Source organism: Panthera tigris, chromosome X, assembly GCF_018350195.1.
Source record: "Panthera tigris isolate Pti1 chromosome X, P.tigris_Pti1_mat1.1, whole genome shotgun sequence".
Taxonomy (NCBI): Eukaryota; Metazoa; Chordata; class Mammalia; order Carnivora; family Felidae; genus Panthera; species Panthera tigris.
In genome coordinates, this window is record NC_056677.1 from 69,737,976 (window position 1) to 69,751,556 (window position 13,581).

Sequence of the window (13,581 nt, forward strand, 5' to 3'; positions counted from 1 at the left end):
TTTAACAACAACTCCAGGCATCACCCAGTACTCATCACAAGTGCACTCCTTAATCTGCATCATCTACTTAACATCTCTCCCCACCCCCCTCTCCTCTGGTAGCCATCAGATTGTATCTATAATTAAGAACCTGTTTATTTTTTATTTATTTTTTTGTTTTTTAAATTTTTAAATAGTTATTATTTTTTGTAATTTTGAATTCTCTTTAATGACAGATTCATACTATATTTACATATGGACATTAATTTTACTTATAAAATATATCTCATATTTAATTAGTTAATAGACTAATATACTAATAATACAGAGTAAATTTTATAAAGTTAGTAAATTTTGTATGTAGTAAATTTTATGAAGTTATGTCAGTTATTAACCAACTACTGTTGTGATTTTTATAATAACTAGCTTAAAAAGAACTTCAGGCTTTTAAAAACTATCTGGTTGGCTAAATGGAGCAGAAAAGTTTTAACAAGCACAGTATACTAGCACCATTTATTACAAGTTTACTATATACCTGGCACTATCTTAAACACTATGTGTACCAGTCTTAATGAATCTTTACAACAGTCCAATGATGTAGCTTCTTTCCAGCATCTTCATATATAATGATGCTTCCCTAGTAACTATTTCTATTTGTGTGTGACAATTCATGCCACACATTGTAAGGATTATACTTATCTATTTTTTCCAGGGAGTTGCTAACCAAATCGCGATTTAGTAGTACTGGAGTTGGTTGACTGAGGCCTGCATCTTGATTAAAGCACAGTAGGAATGCATCTTCCACATTATATATAGAAATAACTTATAAGCTTAGCTTCTGTAAATAAATGAATGAATGATTCCTGTTACTATGTTGAAGCATGTAGGATACAGGGCTGAGTCACAAAATTTACAAGTATTTCAAATGTCAATGAGAGAGGTGAATTAAATGAAATTCTTGTTGCACATGGAAATACAAACTCATTACCAATTTGAAGATTTGTACAGGTTGTAAGTTCAACTTTAAATTCATAGATTGCAGTAAGGAGCAAAATCTTGCAGTGTTATACACATTTGTGTTTTTTTTTTTTTTTCACTGCATAAAACATATCAGTTTTCCTATTAGTTGAACTATTGTTGTAAACTCCAGGCTGGTGATATCATGGGATTACAGGTTTGATTTCAGATATTCTTTTTGTTTTCTTTTTTAGTTGTGAGAGGACTGGTTTCAACTTTGTTATTTTTTAAAATTGTTGCCCAAATTTTTATTTAAATTCTAGTTAGTTAACATACAGTGTAATATTACTTTCAGGTAGAGAATTTAGTGATTCATCATTTATGTATAACACCCAGTGCTCATCACAAGTGCCCTCCTTAATACCTGTCACGTCTTTAGCCCATCCAGCAGCCCACCTCCCCTCAAGTAACCCTCAATTTGTTCTCTATAGTTAATACTCGGTTAATTGGTTTGTTTCTCTTTCCCCCACCGTGTTCATTTCTTTTATTTCTTAAATTCCACATATGAGTAAAATCATATGGTATTTGTCTTTCTCTGACTTATTTTTCTTGGCATAATATTCTCTAGCTCAATCCATATCATGGCAAATGGCAAGATTTCATTCTTTTTTATGACTAGTAATATTCCACAGCGTATGTATGTATATATACACTTGGGCTATAAGTAATATTCCACAGTATATGTATGTATATAAACACTTGGGCTGTTTCCATAATTTGGCTATTATAGATAATGCTGCTAAATCATCAGGGTATATGTATCCCTTTGAATTAGCATTTTTGTATTCTTTGAGTAAATACCTAGCAGTGCAATTTCTGGATTGTAGGGTACTCCTTCATCCTTGTTAGATGCTCTGCATCTTGGAAGATGGCAGCAAGCAGAGTGGGGATGATGGCAATAGAGTGAGCCAGAATCACTCAAGCAAAGTGTCACCATTTTAGGTTCAGGAATTCTTCCATGATGAACTGGCCAAAATAGGTTCCTGTCATGATGGAGCTCTGTCCTGCAGCCAGGATCCCCACTGCCCAGATGTATAGTGCAGCAGGCCCAAGTAACATCCCAGTACAACACCCCCTTTATAGATGCCCACAGCCAGTGTTGAGTTATCATCAGGAAAAAGGGCAGTATGGGGATTGCCGTTATTTTTACAGACTGCAACCACTTAGTTTTGTTTTTTTTTTTCAAAAAATGCTTCAGCAAAGACTGAGATAACAAAGATGTTGATAATAAAGGAAACAAAGGGAGCAATGCAAGATTAAATGAAAAAGTACATATTAGTTTCTTGAACTTCATGCTTATTGGCTTATTTTACCTTTCTGGACTTGACTAAGGCAGAATGCAGGTACATATTGTGTGTCATGATGACAGCTTTCACGATGCCCACAGCCTGCTCAATCTGTGGGAGGTGAGATCCTGAATAGGAGGGCAGGAATATGCCCTTGAGTACCTGGCTCTGGCTAGGTTTAACTGTAACATATATCCAAATGTGAGGGCCATAATAGTTATGAGAAAGTCTAAAAAATGCTTATAGCTTCCATAAGCCATATTTTTCCAGAGAAATGCAAAGATATCTGCAATGGTGATGAGAACTCCACCCCATAGTGGATACCTTCCTATAGACAGAAGATTAATGGAAATGGCTGATTCAATAATTTCTTGCATATCTGAGAAAAAAATAGCCAACTCCACCATTAGCCATAGGATAATTTATAAGACCGTGAGATACTGATGGTGACACACTTCAGCAACCCCATGACCACTTTCAATCTAGCTGCAAGGTGCTGGAGCAGGAGTCCCATGATGGTGGCCAACGAAAGAACCCAGAACAACTTAAATCTAGCCACTGCTCCAGACTGCAAATCAGATTCAATGTTTCCTGGATCCAAGTAGGCAGTACTCATGAGAAAGTTGGGTCCCATGAAAGCGCAGAGTTTATGAAAGCTAAAACAATACTATTCCTCAGGAATGGTGATCTTCTCATCAAAGTAGGTGATGAATGACTGTTGTGAGTGCCTGGTGGACTGGGGGAAGAGACACATTATTGTAGACATGGCTGAGGGTACCAAGACTGGCAGACACCCCATGGTCTCCAGAAGCATCATCATCAGACATCTTTTTTTTTTTAAGTTTGTTTGTTTGTTTGTTTGTTTGTTTTTGAGAGAGAGAGAGAGAGCATGCAGCAGGAGAAGAGAGAATCTAAAGCAGGCTTCTCACTGTCAGTGCAGAGCCTGACTGGGCTCAAACTCACAAACCATGAGATCATGACCTGAACTGAAACCAAGACTTGGATGCTCAACTGACTGAGCCACCCAGGCACTCCCATCATCTGGCATCTTCTAATCAGTACCTAACACCACAGTGGAAGCCTGAATTCCCAAGTTCTTAGAATAACATTCAGCTCTGCAAGCACCTGACAGTATCTCCCACAGCACCCACTCCACATCCCGGAGCTAGCACCAACTCCAGTACTATGTTGAAAAGGAAGGTCAAGAGTGAACATCATTGTCTTGTTCCTGATTTTAGAGGAAAAGCTTTCAACTTTTCAATGTTGAGTAAAATGTTAGCTGTGGGTTTTTCATATATAGCCTTTTTTAATATTGAGATATGGTCTTTCTATGCCCAAAGTTTTAAGAGCTTTTGACAAAAAATAATACTGAATTCTGTGAAAAAACTATCTGTACTTATTGGGAGGATCATATGATTTAATACTTAATTTATAACTTTGGGCTTAGTAACTTTGGGCTTAGTTTGTTCTTCTAATTCCTTGAATTATACAGTTAGAGTGTTTATTTCATATCTTTCTTTTTTTTCTTAAAGTAGACATTTGTTACTATATGCTCCCCTCAGTACTACTTTTGCTGTATCCCAAGGATTTTAGTATATTGTGCTTTTATTTTTGTTTGTCTCAAGATACTTTCTGATTTCCCTTTTGGTTACTTCTTTGATTAATGGTTCATTCAAGAGTATGTTTTTTAATTTACATATATTTTGAAAATTTTTCAGTTTTCCTCCTGTTACTGATTTCTAGTTTCATGCCATTATAGCTAAAGATGATACTTGATATGATTTAAATCTTTTTTGAATTTGTTAATGTTTGTTCTGTGGCCAAACATATGATCTATCTTGAAGAATGTTCCGTTTATACATGAGAATTTGTTTTCTGGTGCTGTTGGACACAATGTTCTGTGTATGTCTGTTTAGTCCATTTGGTTTATAGTGTTATTTAGATCCCCCATTTCCCTATTAATTTTCTCTTAATGATCTGTCTAGTGATGAAAGTAGGATATTGAAGTCTTTTACTATTATTCTATTGTTGTCCATTTGACCTTTTAGTTCTGTTAATATTTGCTTTAAATAGTTCAGTGCTCCAATATTGGGAGCATATATATTTATAATTTTATATTATTTTGATGAATTGATTCCTTTCTCACTATATAGTATCTTTTTTGTCTCATAAAAATTTTGACTGAAAATATTTTATCTGATATAAATATTACCATTTCTACTCTCTAGGTTACTGTTTGCATGGAATATCTTTTTTCCATCCATCCCTTTACTTTCAGGCTATTTTTAAGTATCTTAGAGGGATCAGATTTAGGAACTTGTTTTTTAATCCATTTAGCCACCCTGTCTTTTTTCCCCACTGATTATTTTTTTATTTTTTTATTATTTTTTTCATCATGATAAGTGTACTTCTTAATTCCCATCACCTATTTTACCCATCCCCCCACCCACCACCTCTCTGGTAAATATCAGTTTGTTCTATATGGTTAAGAATCTGTTTATTGATTTGTCTCTATCTCTCTTTTCCTTTGCTCCTTTGTTTCATTTAGTAAATTCCACATGAGTGAAATCATGATATTTGTCTTTGACTGACTTATTTCACTTAGCATTATGCTCTCTAGTTCTATCCATGTTGTTGCAAATAGCAAGATTTCATTCTTTTTTGGCTGAATAATATATATATATATATATATATGTATGTGTATATATATATATATATATATACACATATATATATATACCACTTCTTTATCCATCCATCTATGGATGGGCACTTGGGCTGCTTCCATACATTGGCTATTGTAAATAATGCTGCAAATAAACATAGAGATGCACATATCCTTTTGCATTGGTGTTTTTGTATTTTGGGGTAAATAACCAGTAGTGCAATTACTGGATAATAGTGTAGCTCTATTTTTAATTTTTTGAGTAACCTCCATATTGTTTTGCACAGTGGCTGTACCAGTTCGCATTCCTACAAGCAGTGCTAGAGGGTTCCTTTATCTTTGCATCCTTGCCAACACGTGTTTCTTTTGTAGCCACTCTGCGTCTTTTGAATGGAGAATTTAGTACATTTATATGTGAAGTAATTATTGATACATAAAGACTTACTATTGCCATTTTGTGAATTGTTTTCTGGCTTTTTTAGTTATTTCATTTCTTTATTCCTTTCCTTCTGTCTTCCTTATAATAGTATGCTTGTATTCTTGTCTTTTTATCTTTTGTGTATCTAATGTAGGTTTTTCTCTTTATGGTTACCATGAGGCTTACATAAAATATCTTACAACAGTATATTTTAATCTGATAACAACTTACATTCAAATCACATATAAAATCGGTACACTCTTACATTTCCTCACCACATATTTTATGCTACTGATGTCACACTTTACATCTGTCTATATTCTGGCTTTAGTAAAAAATTATCAGAGTCCAGAGTGGCTACACCAGCTTGCATTCCCACCAACAATGCAAAAGACATCCTCTTTCTCTGCATCTTCACCAACATATGTTGTTGCCTGAGTTGTTAATGTTAGCCATTCTGACAGGTGTAAGTTGGTATCTCATTGTGGTTTTGATTTGCATTTCCCTCATGATGAGTGATGTTGAGTATTTTTTCATGTGTCGGTTGGCCATCTGGATGTCTTCCTTGGAGAAGTGTCTATTCATGTCTTTTTCCCATTTCTTCACTGTATGGAGGTTCCTCAAAAAACTAAAAATAGAACTACCCTATGACCCAGCAATTGCACTACTAGGCACTTATCCACGGGATACAGGTGTGCTGTTTCCACATGCACCCCCATGTTTATAGCAGCATTATCAACAATAGCCAAAGTATGGAAAGAGCCCAAATGTCCATCAATGGATGAATGGATAAAGAAGATGTGGTATATCTATACAATGGAGTATCAAAAAGAATGAAATCTTGCCATTTGAAACTATGTGGATGGAACTGGAGGGTATTATGCTAAGTGAAATTAGTCAGTCAGAGAAAGACAAACATCATATGACTTCACTCATATAAGGACTTTAAAAAGCAAAACAGATGAACAAAGGAAGGGAAACAAAAATAATATAAAAACAGGGAGGGGGACAAAACAGAAGAGACTCATAAATATGGAGAACAAACTGAGGGTTGCTAGAGGGGGTGTGGGAGGTGGAATGGGCTAAATGGGTAAGGGGCACTAAGGAATCTACTCCTGAAATCATTGTTGTACTATATGCTAACTAATTTGGATGTAAATTTAAAAAAAAATTAAAAATAAAATTTAAAAAATATCAGAGTCTATAGTTGTTTTGAATATTGCTTTTTAACTTTTATACTAGAAACAAACGTGATTTACATAGCACCATTAAAGTATTATGGTATTCTGGCTACGCATTAATCCCTCTGCCTGGGTGTAGCAGAAAAACTTGGTATTGGCTTTGCTTTGAGTGTGATTAGCATAGCCTACCTGTGTCTTGATTGAGTACCGCTGGTTGCACAGCTTCTAGGTATTCTTGGAAGTCCTTAATGAGGCCCAAGAATCACAGTGGTTGGGGCTATGTTTCAGTTCCTTTGTGGGAACAGGATGGGGAGGAGCCACTCCAGGCAACTCCCAAATTTTTTCAAGAGGTTTTTGGGTCAGGAAGGGTCAGAAGATATCTCAGCCTTCACTATGAATGAATCTCTGCTTGGTTATAGCAAAGGAACCCTCCATGCTCAGTAGGGACTGTTCTGGGGGTGATCATCTCTACCCACTCACTTCTCAGCTTGAACATTTTTGTTTACTCAGCTTTCAAGTGCTCTCACCAGTCTCTTTGCCCAGATGGGTCTGGGAAACACTCTAACCATCAGGTGGGGCTATGACTCAGCTCCTTGCCTGTGCATAGGCAAACCAAACTCTAGGACCAGCAAAACTCCTTGTTTGAAGACCTGAATCAGGAATATTTGCATCCCAGTGAGTTCCTTGGTCAGAGTGTGTCACTGACTTGATTCTGCAGATGCACAAAGCCGCTTGGTTGGGATTACTACTTGGGCACTGTAATTATAAACTTGATCTGTCAAGATCCATGTGCTGTATACTTCAAGCCCCTCTCCCTTCTCCTTCGCAGATTCACAGTGGCTGAGACTTGAAGATTCCCCTGTAATTTCTATAGGGCGAGACTAGACTACAGGCTTCCATGAAGTTACTCAAAATGCTGAGGACATTGGTTGTCTCCTCTGGGCTCCCTTTTCCCAATGGAGAAACTAGAGGCTCAGGGGAGACCTCTCCACATGGTTCTGTGCTGGCCCGTGTGAGGCGCTCTGTGGTTACTGTGTAGCCATTTCTTTTGCCCTTCTAATGCAGTCTGTCTTGGTCTCTTGGTGAAGGGGGATGCTTCCACCTGACCCCTGTGTTCTAGGAACCTCTCAGTGGTGTCTTGTTCATGAGTAATCATTAGTTTTGGTGAGTGGGAGCAAAGTCAGGAATGACCTATGTTACCTTCTTGCTGATATCACTTCTCAATTGATAGAGTATTCTGAATTTGACTATATATTTACCTTCACCAATGAGTTTTATACTTTTATATGTTTTCATGTTGTTACTTAGCATGCTTTTATTTCAACTTGAAGAGCTCTCTGAGATTTATTTTAAGGAGGACTGTGGTGAGGATCTCTCTTACCTTTTGTTTTGGAATATCTTTTTGTCTCATTCATTTATGAAGGTCAGTTTTGCCTGGTATAGTATTCTGAATTGTCAGTTTCATTTTTCATTCAGCCCTTCAAATATACTATCCAACTCTTTTCTAGCGTGGAAGGTTTTTGCAGATAAACCCACTGAAAACCCTATGATGGTCTCCTACTGTATTGTGTCATTTTCTCATGCTGATCTCAAAAGTCTCCTTTGCCTTTTAACATTTTGATTGTCATGTGTCTCAGAGTAATCTTTGTTAGACTGATCTTGCTTAGGGTTTTGAGCTTTCTGTACCTTGATGTTTTATGACTTCCAAAATTTTGGAAGTTTTCAGTTACTATTTCTTTAAAAAAGCTTTATGGGAGGGGTTCCGGAAGATGGCGGCGTAGGAGGACGCGGGGCTCACAGCGCGTCCTGCCGATCACTGAGATTCCACCTACACCTGCCTAAAGAACCCAGAAAACCACCAGAGGATTAGCAGAAGGGAGTCTCCGGAGTCAAGCGCAGACTAGAGGCCCACGGAAGAGGGTAGGAAGGGCGGCGAGGCGGTGCGCGCTCCACGGACTGGCGGGAGGGAGCCGGGGCGGAGGGGCGGTTCGCCAGCCAAGCAGAGCCCCCGAGTCGGGCTGGCAAAAGCGGAGGGGCCGGACAGACTGTGTTCCGACAGCAAGCACGACTTAGCGTCTGGGAGGTCATAAGTTAACAGCTCTGCGCGGAAAGCGGGAAGGCTGGAGGACAAAAGGAGGGAGAGCTGCTGAGCCCCCGGACGGCAGAGCTCAGCTTGGCGGGGAACAAAGGCGCCAGCGCCATCTCCCCCGCCCATCCCCCAGCCAAAATCCCAAAGGGAACCAGTTCCTGCCAGGGAACTTGCTCGCGCAGCGCAAACACCCAACTCTGTGCTTCTGCGGAGCCAAACCTCCGGCAGCAGATCTGACTCCCTCCCGCTGCCACAGGGCTCCTCCTGAAGTCGATCACCTAAGGAGAAGCGAGCTAAGCCTGCCCCTCCACCCCCCGTGCACCTTGCCTACCCACCCCAGCTAATACGCCAGATCCCCAGCAACACAAGCCTGGCAGTGTGCAAGTAGCCCAGACGGGACACGCCACCCCACAGTGAATCCCGCCCCTAGGAGAGGGGAAGAGAAGGCACACACCAGTCTGACTGTGGCCCCAGCAGTGGGCTGGGGGCAGACATCGGGTCGGACTGCGGCCCCGCCCACTAACTCCAGTTATACACCACAGCACAGGGGAAGTGCACTGCAGGTCCTCACCACGCAAGGGACTCTCCAAAATGCCCAAACAGAAGAATTCCCCTCAGAAGAATCTCCAGGAAATAACAACAGCTAATGAACTGATCAAAAAGGATTTAAATAATATAACAGAAAGTGAATTTAGAATAATAGTCATAAAATTAATCGCTGGGCTTGAAAACAGTATACAGGACAGCAGAGAATCTCTTGCCACAAAGATCGAGGGACTAAGGAACAGTCACGAGGAGTTGAAAAACGCTTTAAACGAAATGCAAAACAAAATGGAAACCACGATGGCTCGGCTTGAAGAGGCAGAGGAGAGAATAGGTGAACTAGAAGATAAAGTTATGGAGAAAGAGGAAGCTGAAAGAAAGAGAGATAAAAAAATCCAGGAGTATGAGGGGAAAATTAGAGAACTAAGTGATACACTAAAAAAAAATAATATACGCATAATTGGTATCCCAGAGGAGGAAGAGAGAGGGAAAGGTGCTGAAGGGGTACTTGAACAAATTATAGCTGAGAACTTCCCTGAACTGGGAAAGGAAAAAGGCATTGAAATCCAAGAGACACAGAGAACTCCCTTCAGACGTAACTTGAATCGATCTTCTGCACGACATATCATAGTGAAACTGGCAAAATACAAGGATAAAGAGAGAATTCTGAAAGCAGCAAGGGATAAACGTGCCCTCACATATAAAGGGAGACCTATAAGACTCGTGACTGATCTCTCCTTTGAAACTTGGCAGGCCAGAAAGGCTTGGCACGATATCTACAGTGTGCTAAACAGAAAAAATATGCAGCCGAGAATCCTTTATCCAGCAAGTCTGTCATTTAGAATAGAAGGAGAGATAAAGGTCTTCCCAAACAAACAAAAACTGAAGGAATTTGTCACCACGAAACCAGCCCTACAAGAGATCCTAAGGGGGATCCTGTGAGACAAAGTACCAGAGACATCACTACAAGCATAAAACATACAGACATCACAATGACTCGAGACCCGTATCTGTCTATAATAACACTGAATGTCAATGAATTAAATGCGCCAACCAAAAGACATAGGGTATCAGAATGGATAAAAAAACAAGACCCATCTATTTGCTGTCTACAAGAGACTCATTTTAGATCTGAGGACACCTTTAGATTGAGAGTGAGGGGATGGAGAACTATTTATCATGCTCCTGGAAGCCAAAAGAAAGCTGGAGTAGCCATACTTATATCAGACAAACTAGACTTTAAATTAAAGGCTGTAACAAGAGATGAAGAAGGGCATTATATAATAATCACAGGGTCTATCCACCAGGAAGAGCTAACTATTATAAATGTCTATGCGCCAAATACCCGAGCCCCCAGATATATAAAACAATTACTCATAAACATAAGCAACCTTATTGATAAGAATGTGGTCATTGCAGGGGACTTTAACACCCCACTTACAGAAATGGATAGATCATCTAGACACACAGTCAATAAAGAAACAAGGGCCCTGAATGATACATTGGATCAGATGGACTTGACAGATATATTTAGAACTCTGCATCCCAAAGCAACAGAATATACTTTCTTCTCGAGTGCACATGGAACATTCTCCAAGATAGATCATATACTGGGTCACAAAACAGCCCTTCATAAGTTTACAAGAATTGAAATTATACCATGCATACTTTCAGACCACAATGCTATGAAGCTTGAAATCAACCACAGGAAAAAGTCTGGAAAACCTCCAAAAGCATGGAGGTTAAAGAACACCCTACTAACGAATGAGTGGGTCAACCAGGCAATTAGAGAAGAAATTAAAATATATATGGAAACAAACGAAAATGAAAATACAACAATCCAAACGCTTTGGGATGCAGCGAAGGCAGTCCTGAGAGGAAAATACATTGCAATCCAGGCCTATCTCAAGAAACAAGAAAAATCCCAAATACAAAATCTAACAGCACACCGAAAGGAATTAGAAGCAGAACAGCAAAGGCAGCCTAAACCCAGCAGAAGAAGAGAAATAATAAAGATCAGAGCAGAAATAAACAATATAGAATCTAAAAAAACTGTAGAGCAGATCAACGAAACCAAGAGTTGGTTTTTTGAAAAAATAAACAAAATTGACAAACCTCTAGCCAGGCTTCTCAAAAAGAAAAGGGAGATGACCCAAATAGATAAAATCATGAATGAAAATGGAATGATTACAACCAATCCCTCAGAGATACAAACAATTATCAGGGAATACTTTGAAAAATTATATGCCAGCAAATTGGACAACCTGGAAGAAATGGACAAATTTCTAAACACCCACACTCTTCCAAAACTCAATCAGGAGGAAATAGAAAGCTTGAACAGACCCATAACCAGCGAAGAAATTGAATCGGTTATCAAAAATCTCCCAACAAATAAGAGTCCAGGACCAGATGGCTTCCCAGGGGAGTTCTACCAGACATTTAAAGCAGACATAATACCTATCCTTCTCAAGCTCTTCCAAGAAATAGAAAGGGAAGGAAAACTTCCAGACTCATTCTATGAAGCCAGTATTACTTTGATTCCTAAACCAGACAGAGACCCAGTAAAAAAAGAGAACTACAGGCCAATATCCCTGATGAATATGGATGCAAAAATTCTTAATAAGATACTAGCAAATCGAATTCAACAGCATATAAAAAGAATTATTCACCATGATCAAGTGGGATTCATTCCTGGGATGCAGGGCTGGTTCAACATTCGCAAATCGATCAACGTGATACATCACATTAACAAAAAAAAAGAGAAGAACCATATGATCCTGTCAATCGATGCAGAAAAGGCCTTTGACAAAATCCAGCACCCTTTCTTAATAAAAACCCTTGAGAAAGTCGGGATAGAAGGAACATACTTAAAGATCATAAAGGCCATTTATGAAAAGCCCACAGCTAACATCATCCTCAACGGGGAAAAACTGAGAGCTTTTTCCCTGAGATCAGGAACATGACAGGGATGCCCACTGTCACCGCTGTTGTTTAATATAGTGCTGGAAGTTCTAGCATCAGCAATCAGACAACAAAAGGAAATCAAAGGCATCAAAATTGGCAAAGATGAAGTCAAGCTTTCGCTTTTTGCAGATGACATGATATTATACATGGAAAATCCGATAGACTCCACCAAAAGTCTGCTAGAACTGATACATGAATTCAGCAAAGTTGCAGGATACAAAATCAATGTGCAGAAATCAGTTGCATTCTTATACACTAACAATGAAGCAACAGAAAGACAAATGAAGAAACTGAGCCCATTCACAATTGCACCAAGAAGCATAAAATACCTAGGAATCAATCTAACCAAAGATGTAAAAGATCTGTATGCTGAAAACTATAGAAAGCTTATGCAGGTATTTGAAGAAGATATAAAGAAATGGAAAGACATTCCCTGCTCATGGATTGGAAGAATAAATATTGTCAAAATGTCAATACTACCCAAAGCTATCTACACATTCAATGCAATCCCAATCAAAATTGCACCAGCATTCTTCTCGAAACTAGAACAAGCAATCCTAAAATTCATATGGAACCACAAAAGGCCCCGAATAGCCAAAGTAATTTTGAAGAAGAAGACCAAAGCAGGAGGCAGCACAATCCCAGACTTTAGCCTCTACTACAAAGCTGTCATCATCAAGACAGCATGGTATTGGCATAAAAACAGACACATAGACCAATGGAATAGAATAGAAACCCCAGAACTAGACCCACAAACGTATGGCCAACTCATCTTTGACAAAGCAGGAAAGAACATCCAATGGAAAAAAGACAGTCTCTTTAACAAATGGTGCTGGGAGAACTGGACAGCAACATGCAGAAGGCTGAAACTAGACCACTTTCTCACACCATTCACAAAAATAAACTCAAAATGGATAAAGGACCTGAATGTGAGACAGGAAACCATCAAAACCTTAGAGGAGAAAGCAGGAAAAGACCTCTCTGACCTCAGCCGTAGCAATTTCTTACTTGACACATCCCCAAAGGCAAGGGAATTAAAAGCAAAAGTGAATTACTGGGACCTTATGAAGATAAAAAGCTTCTGCACAGCAAAGGAAACAACCAACAAAACTAAAAGGCAACCAACGGAATGGGAAAAGATATTTGCAAATGACACATCGGACAAAGGGCTAGTATCCAAAATCTATAAAGAGCTCACCAAACTCCACACCCGAAAAACAAATAACCCAGTGAAGAAATGGGCAGAAAACATGAATAGACACTTCTCTAAAGAAGACATCCGGATGGCCAACAGGCACATGAAAAGATGTTCAACGTCGCTCCTTATCAGGGAAATACAAATCAAAACCACACTCAGATACCACCTCACGCCAGTCAGAGTGGCCAAAATGAAGAAATCAGGAGACTATAGATGCTGGAGAGGATGTGGAGAAACAGGA

General features: G+C 39.0%; 1 protein-coding gene and 1 pseudogene across 4 annotated transcripts in view; one reads left to right on the plus strand and one right to left on the minus strand.

Annotated features, from left to right (window-relative positions):
- LOC102968110 overlaps window positions 1-13,581 on the plus strand; it is a 449,421-nt gene that overhangs the window by 119,423 nt on the left and 316,417 nt on the right. The window contains exon 3 of one of the 4 annotated variants that reach the window (XM_042974934.1): window positions 692-765. The exons of the other annotated variants lie outside the window; for them this stretch is intronic. The gene's annotated coding sequence lies outside the window, so the exon portion shown is untranslated. The remainder of the gene's footprint in view (window positions 1-691; window positions 766-13,581) is intronic. 4 annotated transcript variants of the gene reach the window in all.
- Window positions 1-13,581, minus strand: part of LOC102968407 — a 29,210-nt pseudogene that overhangs the window by 4,961 nt on the left and 10,668 nt on the right.